General features: G+C 39.0%; 1 protein-coding gene across 3 annotated transcripts in view; it reads left to right on the top strand.

Moving 5' to 3' along the window:
* LOC128093941 (vomeronasal type-1 receptor 4-like) overlaps window positions 1-22167 on the top strand; it is a 60446-nt gene that overhangs the window by 18152 nt on the left and 20127 nt on the right. Inside the window, exon 5 of one of the 3 annotated variants that reach the window (XM_052711857.1) lies at window positions 1493-3989. The exons of 1 other annotated variant lie outside the window; for it this stretch is intronic. The gene's annotated coding sequence lies outside the window, so the exon portion shown is untranslated. One more of the 3 variants, XM_052711859.1, reaches the window with a different exon arrangement.

Here is a 22167-nt window from a genome sequence, read left to right as displayed (position 1 = left end):
ATTAATCTTCTCATATAGTTGTTCCATTGTCAGAGTGCCTAAAATTTCATACGAAGCCCAATTTTCTTCCAATGTACACATAAAGCCCATTTTTTTAATGTAGAAAAAAATTCTCTTTTAAATAGATATGTTAATTGACTTACCAAGTCTGTGTAGAACTGTAGAAATCCAAGGGAGTTTCAAAACAGCCACCTGGTGTTCGAGGTATGAATCCAGAGGTGGGGGGAGAGAGAGAGAGCAAGAAAGCGTAGTCGCTTGAGCCGAATCAAGCCTTGGCTTTACAGGCAGGGGCCCTGTTTGGCAGGCCAGGCCTGAGTTGTTTGTAGCAGTTGCAAGTACCTCCAGCTGCGGGTCAGTCAGACCTGGGCTCGAGCTAGGGAGCTGGTCCACCCAGGCTGGAAACCGGACCTGCTGCCAAGCTAAGCCAAGTGGTTTTTAATGGTTACTTGTCATGTTGGTCGCCAAATGTAGATGTAACCAACCGTCTTTTTAAATAATAAACATAGAACCAATGCAAAGAATAAAGCCAGGAGGTCAGAGCTAAGAGCTAAAACCTTACCCTTCCTCCTGAGGTGGTCCTACCTCTCCGAACTAGAGCTACTTTCTGTGTTAAAGTCCTTATATAGAATTTCTGTTCTGCCTTCTCATTGGTTTTAAACCCAACCACATGACCACCTCGTCACGGCCTGTCTGTATAGACCTCCAGGTTTTCCATGATTGGTATTGAGATTAAAGGCATATGTATCCAATACTGGCTGTATCCCTGAACACACAGAGACTTACCTAGCTCTGCCTACCAAGTGGTGGGATTACAAGCGTATGCCACCACTGTCCTGCTTTCCTATGGCTTGCTAATAGCTCTGACCCCAGGACAACTTTATTTATTGACATACAAATAACATTTTGATACAAATAAAATATCACCATAGATGCCAGCTACATTAATGTGGATGAGAGCTACGTTAATATGGATGAGAACTACATGTTGACTCAAACCTGAGTTATGCTTAATAAAGAAAGAGGGACTGACAGACATGGAAGACAGTCCCTAGAATTTCCACTGCTGTTTATAACAAAAAAGAAGAGGCTACAGTGCTAAACAGAGTATTCGCAACAGAAGATTCTCAAATGGCCTAAAGACATTTAAGGAATTGCTCAACATCCTTAGTCATCAGGGAAATGCAAAACAAAATGACTCTGAGATATAATCTTATACCTGTCAGAATGGTTAAGATAAAAAACACTGATGACACGTTATATTGGAGAGGATGTGCAACAAGGGGAACACTCCTCCACTATTGGTGGGAATGTAAACTTGTATAGCCACTTTGGAAATTAATATGGTAACTTCTCAGAAAATTGGGAATCAATCTACCTCAAGACCCTGTTCTACCACTCTTGGGCATATGTAAGAATTGGGCATTTCTAAGGATTGCTCAATCATACCATAAGGACATTTGCTCTACTATGTTCATAGCATTATTTTTAATAGCCAGAACCTGGAAACAACATAGATGCTGCTCAACTGCAGAATGGATGAAGGACATGTTGTACATATACACAATGGAGTACTACTCAGCAGCAGAAGAAAAATGATGTCATGAAGTTTGCAGGCAAATGGATGGAACTAGAAAATGTCCTGAGTGGGTTAACCCAGACACAGAAAGACATACATGGTATGTACTCACTCACGTGGATAGTAGATTTAAAGCAAAGGATACCGGGACTGCAAGCTACAGGTCCAGAGAAGCTAGTTAATAAGGAGGACTCTAAGATGGATGCATGGATCACCCTGGGAAGGGGAAATAGATGAGATCTCCTGAGTAAACTGGGGGCAAGGTGGGCAAAAGAGGGTAGGGGGTGGGGATGAGATAACAAGGGAATGGGATGGTCAAGCTGGAACAGAGATGGAGTAGGAGAGCAGTGAAAGATATCTTGATAGAGGGAGACATCATGGGGATATGGAGAAACCTGGTACTAGGGAAGTTTCTAGGAATCCACAAGGATGACCCCAGGTTAGACTACTAGCAATAGTGGAAAGAGTTGCTGAGCTGGCCTACCCTGGTAATCAGACTGGTGATTACCCTAACTGTCCTCATAGAGCCTTCATCAAGTAACTGATGGAAGCAGATGCAGATGTCCACAGCCAAGTACCAATCTGAGCTCCAGGAGTCTAGTCAAAGAGAGGGAAGAGGGATTCTATGAGCAAAGGGCATCAAGATTATGATTGGGAAGCCTACAGAGACAAGGGAACCAAGCTAGTGGGAACTCATGAACTTTAGACCAACAGCTGTGGTACTTGCATGGAACTAGACTAGGCCCTCTGCATAAATGAGACAGTTGTGTAGCTTGGTCCATTTCAGGGTACCCTGGCAGTGAGCTCAAACTCAATCCCTAGTGCATGAGCTGGCCTTGGAGCCCATTAGCTGTGGTTGGACACCTTGCACAGCCTTGATGGGGGAGGTGGGATTTGTACTTTCCTCAACTGAATGTACCAGGGTTTGCTGACTCCCTATTGGAGGCCCTACCTTTTCAGAAAAGGGGATGGGGTAGATTGGGGGGAGCTGGGGAGGGAAGTAAGAGGAGGGATTAGAGGATATCTGTGGTTGATATGTAAAATGAGTAGAAAATTTCTTAATGAAAAAAATTTTTTGTTTAAAGATGCAGTTTAGGAAAAGCCAAAATTAACCTTTTAAAACACAATTTTAGCCAGGTGGTGGTTGCACACACCTTTAATCCCAGCACTTGGGAGGCAGAAGCAGGCGGATCTCTGTGAGTTCGAGGCCAGCCTGGGCTACAGAGTGAGTTCCAGGAAAGGCACCAAAGCTACACAGAAAAACCCTTTCTCGAGAAAAAAAAATTAAATGAAATTTAAGTGGTAATCATATTCACTAACAAAGCATATACCATCACTCACTGTCAGGGAAATGAAAGCCAGAATCTGACCCTAATCACACTCAAGTAAGAAGGTCAACTCTTAAAAAAGCAAAAGTTAGCAAAATTTGGGGAACCTAGAGAGAAAAGGAAACTTACTTGAGAAAATGAATATATCACAAAATATATATTACAGAAAATACAGGATCTGAAACCATAAGTTTGCTTCTCTTACTTGAAGTTATAAACAGTCTCAGAAAAATTGTAGAAATTCGGAACTACTCAATACAAAACTAGTATTCATGGTCTTTATGCAGCATTTCCAATACCTATGGTTATTGAAAACATTTCTGTTCCATCTGCTATCATTGAGGTTGTTATTTCTGGTGAAGATTGAATTATTCCTGACAATGTCCTTTTTATTACATACATGGACAGGTACAGGCACACATGCAATAATCTTGAGTGCTGAAGTTGACTTCTGTAAAGAAGGCCAGTCACACCATTGATTGAGAAATAGTGGTCATTAAGCACATTACCCTTTCTTTTGGTACTTGTCCAAACCCTAGCAGTCATTCTCTCAGGCCATGGCAAAAAGCTCCCATAAATGCCAGGCCAAAGTATGGCATGCTTGACTCCAAAACTCTTCATGACCTCAGGGCTTGCATTGGTAATTATTTCTCCTGTCTTTGTGCCTTTTGCAGACTGTGCTTCTTTGACTGAACACAGAATGCTGACATGAGTCCTTTAGTCCACTACAGCTGTGTGCTTCTTATGCCCATTATGACACCAAAGACTTGGTAGGAGAAAAGAGGCAGCTTTTTTCCCAGGATGTGGGTTGGAGATGGCATGTTAGGGCTCCATTAATATACAGTTAAATGTTACCTGTGCATTCTATGGAGGGCAGATGTTTGGAACTGAGAATATATGTATAAACCTTTCACCAGTTGCAAATTATTCAAAACAATGATGAGATTTTAATTGTGGTCTTTACCCACAGTTTTCAGGAGGCCCTTGATTCTTTCTGATGCTGGGAGCAGGCAGAATCCCCTCGTGGGGGCAGAAATCCCTTAGGTCTGGTGCAGGAAGGACAACAGCAATACACAGGAGTTTCAGTGAGTCTATTTTTGTCTAAGTAACTTTCTCCTACAAGGTAATTTCTGCCTTCATCTCTGTTGAAGTTTGACATCACTTCAGGTATGAGCAGATAAGTGGGGGAACTTATTCAAGAGGGATTCTCAAAGTGATAAAGTAAGCAGAAGAAGTTAATAGGATAATTTATTCTGGAGAACACTGGACCTTGTAAACTCAGTGCTGATGACTAGTAGCTCTAACAGGTGTGATGTCCTTAGTAGGTCCTCATTCCTTAGCACAACTGACTATGTTGGAAGTATCTTTGAGGCTGTAAAACACAGTATACTTTCCCAGCCAAAACAGAACAAAGACCTAATTCATCAAACTACATATTTCTGGGAAAGTCTCTAAATGTACTGACTGCTTTTTAGATTTTGTAATTCTGCTTCTAGCTAACTGTTCTTATTAACTGATGTATGTCAACCCAGTACATGGTATTTGTGCTTAAAAGCTCACTCTGAGAAAGTCTAAACTACACTGGGATCTTGAACAGTCAGTATAGTCACTGGCCAGCTAACAACAACTTTCTATTGTTTTAAATCCATGTCTGAGTTGTCTTCTCTGGAGGATACCTTAAAACCTGTCCAAATCCATTAATGATTTTCAGTCTACACCATGGTTGCAGTGGTTCTTCTGTGGCATGATTGATGTCTTAATTAGAGTTTCTATTGCTGAGTTGAAACTCCATGAACAAAAATCGGATTTAAGAGCAAAGTGTTTATTTTACTTATATGTTCCTTATTGAAGGAAGTCAGGCAGTAGCTTAAACAGTACAGGTAACAGGAATCAGGAGCTGATGCAGAGGACATGGAGGGTGCTGCTTACTGGCTTGCTCCTCATGACTTGCTCAACCTGCTTCCTTATAGAACCTAGCACCACCACCTCATGAATGGCATCAACCAAAATGGACTATAAATTCCCCCATAAATCACTAATTTTAAAAGTCCCTTCAGGCTTGCCTATAGCCTGATCTTATGGGGGAATTTTTTTTTGATGACTCTACCCTGTGTCAAGTTGATATAAAAATATCCACTACAAGTGAATCATTGTCATCTTGACACATAAATGTCACTTTTTAATTAGAACCTTTCCTTTTTTATTTACCACCAAGATGTCATATTAATATTAACATCACAATATAAAACATTTGAAAGTATCACAGTCCTTACAAATTCAAAAACATCAAAACACCTGTCTCCTTTTTAAAAATCCGTAATTACTTTTAAGATTTCAGAGTCATTTAGCTGTGGGCTTTTTTAAAAATCAAACTTAAATCAAATACCTTCTCAAGGCCCAGTTCTCAATAGGGCACATTCACAATCTGAACAAATCAAAACCAAACTGCATCAGTATAAATAACTCAGTATCCAATGTCTAGGATTCACTCAAGAACTTCTGTGCTTCTCCAAGAGTCTTGCATCACTTCTCTGTCTCTGCCCTGGCGACACACACAGCTTGTCTTCTAAACTTCTTCAGTATCTACTCCAAGGCTGCTGAGATTCTTGGTAGTCATCCAGTATACTGGCATCTCCAAAGTGCTGGGTCTTCTGCTTAAACATGACTACAATTTCACAAATGGCCTGTCTTAGGATCTCTTCATGGTGGCAAGCTTCAACTTCTCTGCATACCCCCTTCAGTCATGGGTCTTTAACTGCTCTTGAGGCTACACCTTCACCAATGGCATCATCTGTCCTCTTATGGTGTCAAACCTCTGGTGATATCCATGACAACTTCATGATTTCAAACTCAGTACCACCTAGCTGACTCTTACACTATGAAATTGACTGCCATCACAAGGTACAACCTTGGCCATGTCTTTTACACAGGTTCTTTGTGCTGGCTTTCATGGAATACGTTACAGAAGATTTCATCTCAATGATTGTGGTCTCTTCATTGCCAGTGTATCAGTTCTAGCTGATGACCAGCAAGTATCCCAGTAAAGCAAATGTGTCACTTTAGTAGTTCAGATAACTTGTTAATCATAGTTGATTCTTTACTCCCAACTAACCATGACCACAGAATCTTAACTCAAAATAACAAATTACTCCAGTATAGTCTTTAAACCCCTCATTGTAAGTTCACAAAACTGACCTCCATCATACTCATTGCCCTCAACAATCTTATCATCATAGCTCTCAGAGAACATCTAACCAAGCTTTAATTTTGGCATTTCTATACCAAATTCCAAAATCCTTCCACAATCCTCCCCAAAATAATCTAGCTCTGTCATAGAACACCCCATTTTTTCTTCTTCCAACTTGTGTTAATTAGGGTTTCTGTTGCTGTAATGAAACTCAATGACCAAAAATCAAGTTTGGGAGAAAGCTTCTACTTTCATACCTCTTTTCATCATTGAAGGGAGTCGGTACAAGAATTCAAACATGACAGGTACCTGGAGTCAGGAGATGATACAGAGGCAAAGAAGGATGCTGCTTACTGAATTGCTCTTCATAGTTTGATATGCATGCTTCCATATAGAACCCAGGACTACCAGCCCTCAGATGGTACCACACATAATAGGCTGGGCACTCCCTCATAAATCACTAATTAGGAAAATGTCCATAAGCTTGCCTACATCTGAATATTATTTAGACATTTCATCAATTCATGCTTCCTCCTCTCTGATGTATCTACCTTGTATCAAGTTGACATAAAACTAACCAGTACATGGATAAAAGAACCACTTGGCCTTCCCTTACACTATCACCTAGAGTAACTAGAAGATGCTTAATTTAAATGCCAAATTATTCTACATATGTAATCCATGTCCTCATTTAAATCTTCCCAAAGTATAATTTCAGTTGTATTTTAAATAGATCTTTTGTCCTATATATTTGGTATCCCAGTAAGAAAAAGTTCACTGTATAAACACATGCATACATACATGTTGAAATATTTTAAAACACTGGTAGAAAACCAAACATGAAGACACATTGGAATCAAATATTGCAAGTATATGTTTCCATGTGAAGTTTCACTTAAATTCTGTTTTGAACTGAACTTAAAATTCAAGGCTTAATCATGTTCCTTACATGCATGGCCTTTTCTACTCAATGCAGCTTCAAATATAGTGCTCTACAACTTAATGTGAGTTTCTGACTTGGGTCTCACAAGCAAGCAAATAAAGCAAATGAATCTCAGACATTTGTAGCTACTGTTCTTCTAATCAACAAAATGTTCAAAGCTTTGAGAGGTATGCATATGAAGCAAAAGCTCACAGCTGTGGAAGAGGTTGAGACCCTCTGTCTCTACCTGTTCTATGGCTTGAATACAATATGCACCTGTATTTGAGTTAAGAAATTAGGAACCCACATTTTCTTTAGTGCTTCCCTGAGAAACAATATTTTGCTTGGGGCTAGATAAGTGATGCAGTGGTTAAGAACACTTATTGTTCTTGCCAAGAAACACAGTTAGATTCCCATTATACACATTGTAGCTCACAACCATCCATATATATACTTTCAGATAATGCAATGGTTTCTTCTGACCTCTGAGGGCACCAGTCAGACAGCAGAGTAAATTGACCTATTGGTATATCACATATAAAATTTCAAAATTCTTCCTAATTGTTTGTTTCTGCTATTCTCTACAGACACTTAAAAGAGATGGTCTTTATGTAGTCCCAGTTCAGTTAAAAATTAAAGCTGGGGGCTCGAGAGATGGCTCAGTGGTTAAGAACACTGACTGTTCTTCCAGAAGACCTGGGTTCAATTCCCAGCACCCACATGGCAGCTCACAACTGTCTGTAACTCCAGGATCTGACACCCTCACACAGACATACATGCAGGCAAAAACACCAGTCCATGTAAAATTAAAAAAATAAAAATAGTGTCTATTAAAATAAAAAAAATAAAGCTGGCTTTGGAGTTGGAGTGCAGCTCTCTCCTCTCAACTCAAACATGCTTGTTAAAAGAAAATGCGAAATCGTTGTATCATGTCAGAAGAGCCACCTGATAAGGGACAGAAGAAAAAACAAAATTAAGTGACTATTTTAGTACCACTAATCACATAATTATTTGGTTCTACTTTGATTCTTTAAAACTTTTTTAATGAATTTTGATATAAAATTCATACAATTAATACATATATATATATATTTTAAACTTTTGTCATGATATTATTGGTCATATAGAGTACTAACTACGTCTAGAGAAAAGCTGCCTGTACATGTTTTCCTGTTTGAGTCTCTATTGTTTTCTGCATGGAATCATGACTATGCCTAATAGCAAAATTGAAGGATGATATTAATACCACTAAGCTGACAAACAAGATCGGCTTTGGACTACAAATTGCTCAGGACAATTTTGAGATGGCTAGCTGAGATGATCCAGCCTCACAGACTATTCAAGCAAGGACTTGAGATAAGCTCTGCATTTTCCCATTATGCAGAGACTGGACAACAAATGATACAGCTGCCTCCCCCAGATTTGATAATTAACCCAATTTTTTTTCTTTTCAGGATCCCCTAAAGATTCCTTCACCTGTAGACAATAGTAATTTTAAGAACATGGTGCCCACATTCCCAACAGATGGGGTGGGTGGTTTTTGGTCATTCAATGGGTTTTGGATAATTGTCATTGTTTAGAATGATTGGTTATAAGTTGTTATTGTTAATGGTCAGGAAAAAGGCTAAACAAAGGAGATTAGATTTAAAGTTCTTGTTTGAAGAAAAAGAAAAAGAGGATTTAGATAAAAGGCAGATTATTGAATCTGCTCTGAAAAAAGATATAGAAATAATATATAAAGGGTAGATTATTGAATCTGCTTTGAAAAGAATAAATAAGGAATATGAATATATGATTAGATAAAAAAGTAGATTAAAAGGCAACTACTGATTTTAAATATTTTGCATTGGCTTAATTTTTGTATATTGTTTACAAATTATGTATATTGATACAAATTTGAGATTGATTTTGTTAGAAAATACTGTACATATATTTCTAATCTTGTTCAAGGTATTGTACCTATATAGTTCATTTAACAATGAAATGCAAAGTTATTATTACCAACCAATTAGGATATAAAGAAATGAAAGTTAGTAGTTAGTCATTACAATATAACTTGTTGTCATATTAAGTATGTTTTCAAGGTCAAACAGATATATTTTAGATCTAGAGGTCATCTTCAAACACTTCAGAGATCTGCAGAGTATATCATTTAAGATGTTTTAATAACATAGCTTTTCTTTTTTCTTTTTCTTTTTTTAATGACTATGAGACATGTCTGCTCTTGGCAGCACCAAGAAACTCCATATGGAGTTTACTTTCATTGTGGCAAATTTCAGCCACTGGGCAAGAAAGTGCTCTTACATCGACTGTTAGCAGTATGCTTTCCAAAATGGACAAGCAAGACACAAAATAAAGGAGTACCGATCCTTGCCAAGACAAGGTAAGAAGGCTCTTTAGAAAATCCAGCTTCACTGATGAGTCTGTCAGATATGCTAAGCCTGTAGACCAAAGATGATGCCCCAATGTTGCATAGAAACCTTAGGTGACTGTCCAGGCAGCCAGCTATTTCTGTCATTTCTCAATTTTTTTGGGAAGTCGCTTGTTTGCACTCCCTCCTTACTCAGTTAATATTATTTCTTTCTTGGGTCTCTTTGGGAGATGAAGATTAGATAGTTACACTTACAGTTTTTCTTGTTAAGAAATTAAGAAATTCACTAAGAGGTGTAAATTGTATAAATTTGAAAGACATCAAAAAATAATTTTCGGAGACACAGCCTGCCAGCACCAGATTGGACTAAGAGGTAAGTCTTTGTCTAGTTGGGGCCCAGGGGCACAACCCTGCACCCTGCAACCCTACACCACCACCCATTGCAGTCCCAGTTTCAGGCCAGTAGGCAGGCAGACCTCCTGCAGACAGGTCAGACTACCACCATCCTCCATCAGACCCTGTAACCCACAAGCCCCACCTCCTCCAAACCCTACCCACCCTCTGAGACTGCAACTGTTGCCTGAGACAAAGCCTGCCAATGCCAGATTGGACTAAGAGGTGAGTCTTTGTCTAGGCAGGGCCCAGGGGCACAACCCTGTGCCACCACACCACCATCCATTGCAGTCCCAGTCCCAAGCCAATATGCAGTCCTCCTAAAGACAGGTCAGACTACCACCATTTCCCACAAGACCTGGTAACCCACAAGCCCCACCTCTCCCAACCCACCCATGTGCCAAGATTGCAGCTATTCCCTGAGACAGACCCCATGGCTGCTAATTGGACTAAGAGCTGCTTCCTGAGACAGAGCCCATCAGCACCAATTAGACCAGTAGCTCCCACTGGACGAAGAGTATCAATCAGACCAAGAGAGGCTCCCTCAGACACAGACAGCACTTGCACCAAGTGAAGAAAGAGATGGGTAGATGCCAATGCAAAAATACAGTCAACAACATAAGAAAAAAAATATGGCTCCATCAGGACCTACATCAGCAAGACCTGAATATACCAACACAGAAGAAATCGACCTTAAAAATGACCTTAAGAAGATGATAGAGATCTTTAAGGGGAAATGAAAAATTCCCTTTAAGAATTCAAGAAAAAGTAAAAAAAAATTGGAAAAAAATCAGTAAATCCCTTAAGGAAAGCCAAGAGAAAGTAATTAAACAAATGAAGAAACAATTCAAGATTTGAAAACTGAAATCAAGACAATAAAGAAGACACAAACTGAGGGAATGCTGGACATGGAAAATCTGAGTAAATGAACAGGAACTATAGATGCAAGCATAACCAACAGAATGTAAGAGATGGAAGAGCAGATCTCTGGCATTGAAGATACTAAAGAGCAAGTAGATTCTTCTGTCAAAGAAAACACTAAAGCCAACACAGTCATGACCCAAAATGTCCATAAAAAGACCAAACCTGAGAATAATAGGGATAGAAGGAGAAGAATAACAACTCAAAGACACAGAAAATATATTCAACAAAATCATAGAAGAAAACTTTCCCAACTAAAAGAAGGAAATGCCTATAAAGATACAAGAAGGTTACAGAACACCAAATAAACAGGATCCAAAAAAAAAGTCCCCTCGCCACATAATAATCAAACCACTAAACATACAGAATAAAGAAAAAAATATTAAGAGCTGAAAAGGAAAAAGGTCAAGTAATATATAAAGGCAGACCTATAAGAATAACACCTGACTTCTCAATGGAGACTCTAGAAGCCAGAAGGACCTGGACAGACGTTATGCAGAAACTAAGAGACCATGGATGCCAACCCAGACTATTTTACCCAGCAAAACTCTCAATCAACACAGATGGAGTAAACAAAATATTCCATGATAAAACCAGATTTAAACAGTATCTTTCCACAAACCCAGCCCTACAGAAAGAACTAGAAGGAAAAATCTAACCTAAGGAAGTTAGATAAACTCATGAAAACACAAGAAATAGATAGTCCCATACCAACAAATGCCAAAGAAGGGAAACATACAACACTACCACCAAAAAATAACAGGAATTAACAGTCATTGTCATTAATATCCATTAATAGCAATGGTCTCAATTCACCTATATAAAGACACAGGCTAACAGAATGGGTACGAAAGCAGGACCCATCTTTCTGCTGCATACAAGAAACACACCTCAACTTCAAAGACAGACACTACCTCAGAATAAAAGGCTGGGAAAAGACTTTCAAATCAAATGGATTTAAGAAGCAAGCTGGTATAGCTATGCTAATATCTAATAAAATAGACTTCAAACTAAAATCAATCGAAAGAGATTGGGAAGGACATTACATATCACAGTGAAAAATCTGACAAGATAAATTCTCAATTCTGAATATTTATGCCCCAAATACAAGGGCACCTACATTCATAAAAAAAAAAAAAAAAAACCATTACTAGAGCTTAAATTGCACAACAAATCCCATACACTAGTAGAGGGAGACTTCAACACCCCACTCTCACCAATGGACAGGTCTGCCAGACAGAAACTTAACAGGGAAATAAAGGACCTAAAAGAAGTTATGACTCAAATGGACTTAATAGATATCTGAAGAACATTCCACCCTAACACAAAAGAATATACCTTCTTTTCAGCACCCCATGGAACCTTCTCCAAAATCAACCACATGCTTGGTCACAAAGCAAATCTCAACAGATACAAAAAAAATGGAAATAACCTCCTGTAGCTTATCAGATAACCATGGCTTTAAGTTAGATTGCAACAACAACAAAAATTACAGAAAGCCTACAATCTCGTGGAAACTGAATAATGCCCAATTGAATCACCAATGGGTCAAGGAAGAAATGAAATTAAAGATTTCCTAGAATTTAATGAAAATGAATGTACAACATACCCAAACTTATAGGACACTATGAAAGCAATGCTAAGAGGAAAATTCATAGCACGAAATGCCTTCATAAAGAAGATAGAGAAATCTCACATTAGCAACTTAATAGCACACCTGGAAGTTCTAGAACAAAAAGAAGCAAATGTACCCAGGAGAAACAGATGCCAGGAAATAGTCAACTTGAGGGCTGAAATCAATAAAATAGAAACAAAGAGAACAATACAAAGAATCAATGAAACAAAGAGTTGGTTCTTTGAGAAAATCAACAAGCCGATATCCATATTAACAAAAAAGCAGAGAGCTCATCCAAATTCACAAAATCAGAAATGAAAAGGGAGACATAACAACAGACAACAAGGAAATCCAGAGATCATCAAGTCATACTTCAAAAACCTGTATTGCAAAAAAATGGGAAAATCTGAAAGAAATGGACGATTTTCGTTATAGGTACCACATACCTAAGTTAAATCAAGACCAGATAAACTATTTAAGCAAACCAATAATCCCCAAGGAAATAGAAAAGGTCATTGAAAGTCTCCCAACCAAAAAAAGCCAAGAACCAGATGATTTCAGCACAAAATTCTACCAGATTTTCAAAAAAGAGTTAATACCAATACTCTTCAAATAGTTCTACACAATAGAAACAGAAGGAACATTGCCAAACTCTTTATGAGGCTATAGTTACCCTGATACCCAAAGCACACAAAAATGCAACAAAGAAAGAGAATTACAGACCAATCTCCCTCATGAACATTGATGCAAAAATACTCAATAAAATACTGACTAACTGAATCCAGGAACACATCAAAAAAATTATCCACCATGACCAAGTGAGCTTCATACCAGGGATGCAAGGATGGTTCAACATATGAAAATCTGTCAATGTGACACACCATATAACCAAACTGAAAGAAAAAGAAAAACACATGATCATCTTACTAGATGCTGAAAAAGCCTTTGACAAAATCCAACACCCCTTCATGATAAAAGTTCTAGAGAGATCAGGAATACAAGTAACATACATAAATATAATAAAGGCAGTTTACAGCAAGCCAACAGCCAACATAAAATTAAATGGAGAGAAACTCAAAATGATTCTACTAAAATCAGGAACAAGTTAAGGCTGTCCACTTTCCCCATACATATCCAACATAGTACTTGAAGTTCTAGCTATAGCAATAAGACAACAAAAGGAGATCAATGGGAAAAGAAGAAGTCAAACTTTCACTATTTTCAGACAATATGATAGTACATATAAGTGACCCCAAAAATTCTACTAGGGAACTCTGACAGCTGATAAACTCCTTCAGTAAGGCGGCAGGATACAAGATTAACTAAAAAAAAAATCAGTAGCCCTCTTATATACAAATGATAAACAGGTTGAGAAAGAAATCAGAGAAACATCACCCTTTCCAATAGCCACAAATAATATACAATACCTTGGGGTAACTCTAACTAAGCAAGTGAAAGACCTGTATGATAAGAACTTTAAGTCTCTGTAGAAAGAAATAAGAGGATATCAGAAAATGGAAAGATCTTCCATGCTCATGGATAGGTAGAATTAACATAGTAAAAATGGCAATCTTATGAAAAACAATCTACAGATTCAATGCAATCCCCAACAAAATCCCAACACAATTCTTCACAGACCTGGAAAGAACAATACTCAACTTCATATGGAAAAACAAAAACCCCAGGATAGCTTAAAAATCCTGTACAATAAAGCAACCTCTGGAAGTATTAACGATCCCTGACTTCAAGCTCTACTATAGAGCTACAGTAATAAAAACAGCTTAGTACAGACATAAAAACTGACATGTGGACCAATGGAATCAAATTGAAGACCCTGACATTAATCCACACACCTATGAACATATGATTTTCGACAAAGAAGCCAAAACTGTACCATGGAAAAAAAGAAAACATCTTCAACAAATGGTGCTGGCATAACTGGATGTCAACATGCAGAAGATTGCAAATAGATCCATATCTGTCACCATGCACAAAACTCAAGTCCAAGTAGAACAAAGACCTCAACATAAATCCAGTAAAATTGAACTTGATAGAAGAGAAAGTAGGAAGTAGTTTTGAATGCATTGGCACAGGAGACCACTTCCTAAATATAACACCAGTAGCACAGACACTGAGAACAACAATTAGTAAATGGGACCTCCTGAAACTGAGAAACTTCTATAGAGCAAAGGACATGGTCAATAAGACAAAATGACAGCGTACAGAATGGGAAAAGATCTTCACCAACCCCACATTTGACAGAGGGCTGACCTCCAAAATATGTAAAGAAGTCAAAAAGCTAGACTTCAAAATACTGAACAATCCAATTAAAAAATGGGCTACAGAGCTTAACAGAGAATTTTTAACAGAATCTCAAATGGCTGAAAGACATTTAAGGAACTGCTCAGCATCCTTAGTCATCAGGGAAATGCAAATGAAAAAAAGACTCTGAGATACCATCTTCCACCTGTCAGAATGGCTAAGATCAAAAACACTGAAGACAGCTTATGTTGGAGAGGATATGGAGCAAGGGGAACACTCCTCCACTGTTGGTGGGAATGCAAACTTGTACAGCCACTCTGGAAATCAGTATGGTGGTTTCTCAGAAAATTGGGGATCAATCTTCCTCAATACCCAGCTATACCACTCTTGGGCGTGTACCCAAGGAATGCTCAATCTTACCACAAGGACACATGCTCAACTATGTTCATGTCAGCATTATTTGTAATAGCAAAAACCTGGAAACAACCTAGATGCCCCTCAACTGAAGAATGGATAAAGAAAATGTGGTACATAGACACAATGGAGTACTACTCAGCAGTAAAAAGCAATGATATGAAGTTTGCCGGTAAATGGATAGAACTAGAAAGTATCATCCTGAGTGAGGTAACCCAAACCCAGAAGGACAAACATGGTATGTACTCACTCAAAGTGGATACTTGATGTATGGCAAGGGATAGCCAGACTGCAGCCTACAGCTCCGGAGAGGCTAGCTGACAGAGAGGAACCCTGAGAGGGACACGGGGATTGCCCAGCTAAATAGAAGTAGATGGGATCTGCATGAGTGGGCTCAGGGTTCAGGGGGGGTGGCATAGGGCAAGGAATAGGGGGTGAGGACATAAGGAAATGGGAGGGTCAAGCTGGAGTGAGGATGGAGTGGGAGAGCAGGGAAGGAGATACCATAATAGATGAAGACATCATGGGATTGGGAAGAGGTAGGGTGCCAGGGAAGCTCTTAGGAATCCACAGGGATGACCCCACATTGGACTTCTGGAAGTGATTGAGGGGGTGCCTGGACTGGTCTGCTCTGGTGACTGATCTTGTGAATACCCTAACTGTCATCATAGAGCCTTTATCCAGTGACTGATGGAGGCCGATACAGGGATCCACAGCCAGGTGCCAGGCTAAGCTCTGGGGATCCATTTGATGGGAGAGAGGAGGGATTCTGCGGGCAGGGGATATCAATATCATGATGGGAAGATGTGCAGAGTTGACGGGCCACACTGGTGGAGACCCATGAACTGTGGACTAGTGGCTGTGGAGCCCCCATGGGACTGGACTAGGTCCTCTGGATATGGGAGACAGTTGTTTAGCCTGAACTGTTTGGGGGACACCCAGGCCGGGAGAGCAGGATCCATCCCTGGTGCATGGGCAGGCTTTTGGGAGCCCGGTACCTGCAGTGTGGCACCTTGCACAGCCTTGGTGCAGTGGGGAGGGGCTTGGACTTGCCTTGGCTCTGTGTGCCGAGATCTGCTGACTCCCCATGGGAGAGCTTGATTTGTAGGATTGCACATTGGGCGCCATTTGTAGCTGAAGTTTTCTCCAGTCCTGCCCAGTGTCAGGGACCCCGCAACCACTTTTAAAATAATCACTCAGTGTAGCAGGAATCTTAGAGAGTCTTATTAATAAAATCAAACCTGAGGCCAGTTATTGAGGTGAACACTGGAAGATCAGAGAGACAGAACAAGCCACAGCTTGCCAGTTTCTCAGCTGATCTTGTTTCCTCAGACTAGAAGCCTTTTGTGTCCTCATATCCGAATGGTTCTCAGCTGAACTGTGCTGCTCAAAAGCCTGAAAGCTTAAACAGCCAAATGCTTAACCAGCCAAATGCTTCTAGTTTCTGGTCTCCACGCCTTATATATCTTTCTGCCTTCTACCATTACTCCCTGGGATTAAAGTCTCACTCCCTGGGATTAAAGGCATGTGTCACCATGCCTGGCTGTTTCAATATGGCCTTGAACTCATAGAGATCCCAGATGGATTTCTGCCTCTGGAATGCTAGGACTAAAGGCATGAGTGCCAATATTTTCTAGCCTAAGTATCTAGTGGCTTTTCTGTTCTCTGACCCCAGATAAGTTTATTAGGGTACACAATATTTTGGGGAACACAATACCACCACAACTCAGAATTTTATATTAAACTTCTCCACCATTAGCTCAGGTCTACCACTGACTAGCTCTTACACTTAAACTCAGCCCATTCCTGATCATCTATATGTTGCAACATGTTCCATGGCTTACTGGTACTTTACATCCTGCTCCTCATGGTGATGGCTGGCAGTGTCTCAGCCTTCTTCTTCCCAGAATTCTCTTCTCTCCTTATCCCACCTACACTATACTTCCTGCCTGGCTGCTGACCAATCAGCATTTTATTTATCAGTCAATCAGAGCAACACATTCAAACCATACCCAGCACTTCACCTTTTCTTTTTTTCAAAAGGGTAGGTTTTAACTTTAACATAGTCAAATTACATATAACAAAAAATTATCAAGCAGGAATTACAGTTACAATATCTAGTCTATATAATATCTAGTCTATTTGTATTTGGCAAAATTAAAGATATCCAATCTCTCCTATATTTGTGAGTCTATGGTTTCATATCTAACTTATCTTTTTTCATTACTAAGGAAATTATAACAATCTAGTCTTCAGCTACATCAAAGATCTCAGAAGGATATAATATTACCTGAGAAATGGGAGAAGGATGCAAACAACTTTTGGAAGTCTTGTGAGAGTAGACAGAGACAGCTGGCAGCTTGGACAGTTATCCAAAGTTCCTTTGTAAAGTTGGGGCCTCTGTCTTCAGCCCACAGACCTAGAGTCTCTCAGTCACTTTTCTCTGTGTCCTGTAGAATGTTTGGCAGTTTCCTCTGTGAAGCAGGAACCTGAAGGACCATTTTGCCAAGCAAGAGTCAGTGGTCACTTTCCTATGGGTCCTGCCTGTTCAGTAGATAAAACATTTTTTGAAGCAGTCCAGGCAAGAACAGTTTCTTGCCCAAATGGCTATTTTTGCCAAGAAGAAGATAAACTCCATGTAGAGTGTCTTCAATGCCCATCCTCCTCTCTGAAGTAAATCGGTGCTGCCAGGAGCAGACATGTTTCATTGTCCAGAAAGTCTAAATTTTTTAAACATTTTAAATGCCATATTCTGTATGTCTTTGAAGTGTTTGAAGATTACATATCTATTGGAAATATATCTATGTATACCTAGAAAATTTAACTAACATGACTACAATTTTGACTATCATAGAAGACTAATTATTAATCTGCATTTCTTAACTATCCATTACAATTTAAATGAGTTGCAAAAACATAATACCTTAAATAAGAGTAGAAATATACATACAGTAGAACAAAATTAACTTTAAATTTGTATCAATAAAGTAAAATTTATACCAATGTGAAACATTTTTAAATAAGTTATTACTGTTTATCCTATCATATCTATATCCCTTTTCTTCTTTAGAAAGAGATCACATTTATAATCAACTTGCTTTAAATAAAAATATTGGTTTTGCTCTGTCTCACACCAGAGGGCTCTTCTGATATGGGACAGAAAAATCTCTCAAACTTTTTTTGTGGGGGAGCAATATGCTTGGGTTTAGAGAAGAAGTGAGCCGATTCCATCTCCAAAGCCAGCTTGGTATATTTGGCAATTTGGGCGTAGCTTCTCATACTACTTCCTGCTAGATGAGGGCACTGTATCTTAAGGGGATCCAAAGAAAATTTTATGATTATGGGTTAGTCCATGAGGCTGTATTGTCTGAGACAGTTGTCTTGAAACTCTTCTGGATGTTGGATCATCTGGGCTATGGTGTCATCAGAGACCTTTCAGGGGGTCTTGGCTGGTCAAACCTGATGTATCTTAATCTGGAATAAATCCATAGCCTCTGGCTTTCTGTGGAAACAAAAGCAGAGCCTCCTTTCCAAAGCAACATATCCTTAGATCCAAATTTTGAAGTCACGGTACCTTTACAGTATACATATTGGTTTAACTCATCTGCCTTTACAATCAACTATCTCTCTGCAGTTAAAAATACCAAAGACAACACAATCCAGATTCTCCTTATGATGTCCATCTTTATGTGGCTTATTTTCATATTACTTTTACTTTGTCTTTAAATACTTTATTTTTTAAAACTTTCTATTTGTTTAATATAACTGTCTATATTCTTTTTCTATTCTCTTGCAAGCCTACATACATTTTTACACACATTGTAAACCATTTAAAATCTTGTTCCATCTGAATCCATCTTATTGTGTAACTATTACTTTAAACTGCAACAGTTAGTACTGAAGCAGAAGTCTTAGCTGTTAGCTCCACCCAATTTAGCTTTTCAACATGATGGCAATAATTCACCACTAGCACTGGGAGCCATAGTGGGTCTATGCTTCTATCCAAGCAGCATGTAGCCCAGAAACCTCTTTTTTTTATATGTTAGCAAAGGCTAAATCCACCACACAGCAGCAGCATAATGTGTGGCTTGGAGACACATTACTGCCATATTTGCAGGTCAAGTGCACAAGCCAGGAGCCCGCCATATAGTAGCTCAAGCATGCAGTCTGAGGCTAACTTGAGAGAGACAACTACAAAGCTGCTTTAGCTTCGTTTTAGAATCTTTTTTTTAAAGCTTTCTCAGGTATTAGGTGGAAATTCTCACCCCATGTTCTGTTGCCATTTGTAGCTGGGGTTATCTCCTGGTCCTGCCTAGCCCATGGTCAGGACAGATCTCTCTCACCGCCAATCCTGCAGCTGCTCAGACCCAAATAAACACACAGATGCTTATTTATAAACTGTATGGCCATGTGGCTCAAGCTTCTTGCTATCTAGTTCTTACATCCTAAATTAACTCATTTCTATAAATCTATACCTTGCCACATGGCTCGTGGCTTACTGGTACTTTATATCCTACTCCTCTTGGTGGTGGCTGGCAGCATCTCCTGACTCAGGTGTGATCTGTGGGTGATATGTAGAGTGAGTAGAAAAATTCTTAATAAAAAAATAATAAATAAAACAATAAATTTTAAAAAACACACAAAAAAAGATAGTTTTCTGATGGTAATACAAGTTAGCATAGAAAGTGAATTAGGAGCATGTTGAACTCACCAAGATAGGATTAATAATGAAATATTTTTGCTGAATTTTTCAAATACAAATGGACTAGACATTGTTGATATATTCATTGCCTGTATATCTTGTATATAGTTATTGTACTTATTGTATATAGTTTTTCTTATATTAGTTATAACTTTTTATATTAGACAAAAAAGGGTAGACGTTGTGATATTTTATCTGTGTATCCCAATAAATCTTATCTGAGGATCAGAGGAAAAAGCTAGCCATTGTAGTAAACATAGAAGTCAGGCAATGGTAGCACACACATTTAATCCAAGCATTCAGGATCTCTGTGAGTTTAATGCCACACTGGGAACAACCAGGCATGGTGGCACATGCTTTTAATCCCGGCACTAACCATGGAGGTCTGGAGGTCTATACAGACAGACAGGAAGTGAGAGAGCTGTGCAGAAAGAAGAAGTGATTTAGCTGGTTGGAGAGAGGAAGTAAGAGGGCTGGAACAGAAAGGCATATAGACATGGGTATACAAGAAGTAGATCTCTCTGGATGCTGAGGGTTTGTAAGGTGAGGTTGGCTGCAACTTGCCCTATTCCTCTTATCTCTCAGTTTTAACCTCTATATGTGGCTCCAGGTTTTTTATTAATAAGACCATTTAGCAATTCATCTTACATTTTGGAGCCAGATAGTGAGCCCCTAAAGAGTTAAAAAAAACCTACACACAAGTAAGAGTAGTCATTACTGCTCATCAAGAAAATTTCTCTTTGCAACAGACAAACAATAATAGAAACTCTCAACTAATCTAAATACAGATTGTGGAGTCCACTCTCAATGGATCCCCTACAATACAAGTTCAAACCAAAGACTCAAGGATTAGAGCAAAAGAAGGGGTTAAATGGTTATAAGAGCCATAGGTTCAGGGAATTTGTTATGAGTTTGTGCCTCCTAGAAATATCAGAAGCTCCACCCATAAAGCCTTGGGAACAGTACTTCCCAAACATAACCTGAATAACACAATAGACTTGCCAAAGGGGAAAGCCTGTGAGGCCTCAACCCAACAAAGGATGACAGGCTACTGTGCTTGCTAGATTTATGTAAATTTGATACAGTCATCTAAGAGAGGAAGCCTTGATTGAGAAAATGTCCCAATAAGTTTGGTCTGTGGGGCATTATGTAGAGAATTTTCTTAATTGGTGATGGATGAAGCAGGTCCAAGGCTGGGCTTATGGTGATATTTTGCTTGTACTGAAATGTGATTTTATTTGTATGTTAATAAATAAAGTTGCCTGGGGGTCAGAGCTATTAGCAAGCCATAGCAGAGCTGGGCTTTTGTGGCACACGCCTTTAATCCCAGCACTTGGTAGGCAGAACTAAGTAGATCTTTGTGTGGTCAAGGATACAGCCAGCATTGGAGACACATGCCTTTAATCTCAATACTAACCATAGAAGACCTGGAGGTCTGTACAAACAGGCAGTGATGAGGCAGTCATGTGGTTGGGTTTACAACCAATGAGAAAGCAGAACAGAAAGTCTATATAAAGACAAACACTCAGGAAGTAGGTCTCTCTTGGCTGAAGAGGCTAGCTGCAGCAGGTGGGTAAGGCTCTTAGCTCTGACCTCTTGGCTTTCTTCTTTGCATTGGTTCTGTGTTTCTTATTTAATAAGATGATTGGTTACATTTACACTGGGTTGGAGGTCCTGAGTTCTATAAGAAAGCAGGCTAAGGAAGTCAAGAGGAGCAGACCTATAATCAGCACTCATCCATGGCCCCTGTATCAGCTCCTGCCTCTTCTTTCTAGCCCTGCTTGAGTACATGTTCTAACTTTCACCAATGATGGACTGTGATCTGGAAGAATGAAGTCAAATAAACCCTTTGCACTCCAAGTTGGTTTGGTCATGATGTTTCATCACAGCAATAGAAATATTAACACAGCTACTAAGGAATGCTTAGAGTGGGGGAAAACAAAAAACATGGCAAATGTTATCCAAAACCAAATGGTGAACTCTTAAAACATAAAAACAATGTTACACAGACTGAGCAGGTTACATTTATGTATTTAGAAATGTTTTATATATATCCAAATATATATTATTTTTCTATTAATTGTTGATACATATGCATCAACATTTTATATATATATATATAACATGTATCGACAATTACTAATAAAAAGAGACTGAATTTGATACAAAGCAAGAATGGGTATAGGGAGGGGAGGATTTGCAGGAAATAAAGGGAAGTGTGAGGTGATGTAATTATACTATAATTTCAAAGCAATAATAAAAATATGAGGAACACAAAAAAACTTCCACAAATTGTTGGTTTGCTGGGCTCTGACATTATTGAAAGTTGGCTTGTTCCTCTAAACACTAGACTTATGCTACAGTTATTTCTAAACAAAATTGTCCTGTGATGTGTTTAGGTAAAGTGTGTATATGAGGGTGCGTGTCTGTCTGTGTGTGTGTCTGTGAGTGTGTGTGTGTGTGTGTGTATGAATAT

This window comes from Peromyscus californicus, unplaced genomic scaffold (genome assembly GCF_007827085.1).
Source record: "Peromyscus californicus insignis strain IS unplaced genomic scaffold, ASM782708v3 Scaffold_4__1_contigs__length_199733344, whole genome shotgun sequence".
NCBI lineage: Eukaryota > Metazoa > Chordata > Mammalia > Rodentia > Cricetidae > Peromyscus > Peromyscus californicus.
This window is presented reverse-complemented; position numbering and strand designations above follow the sequence as displayed.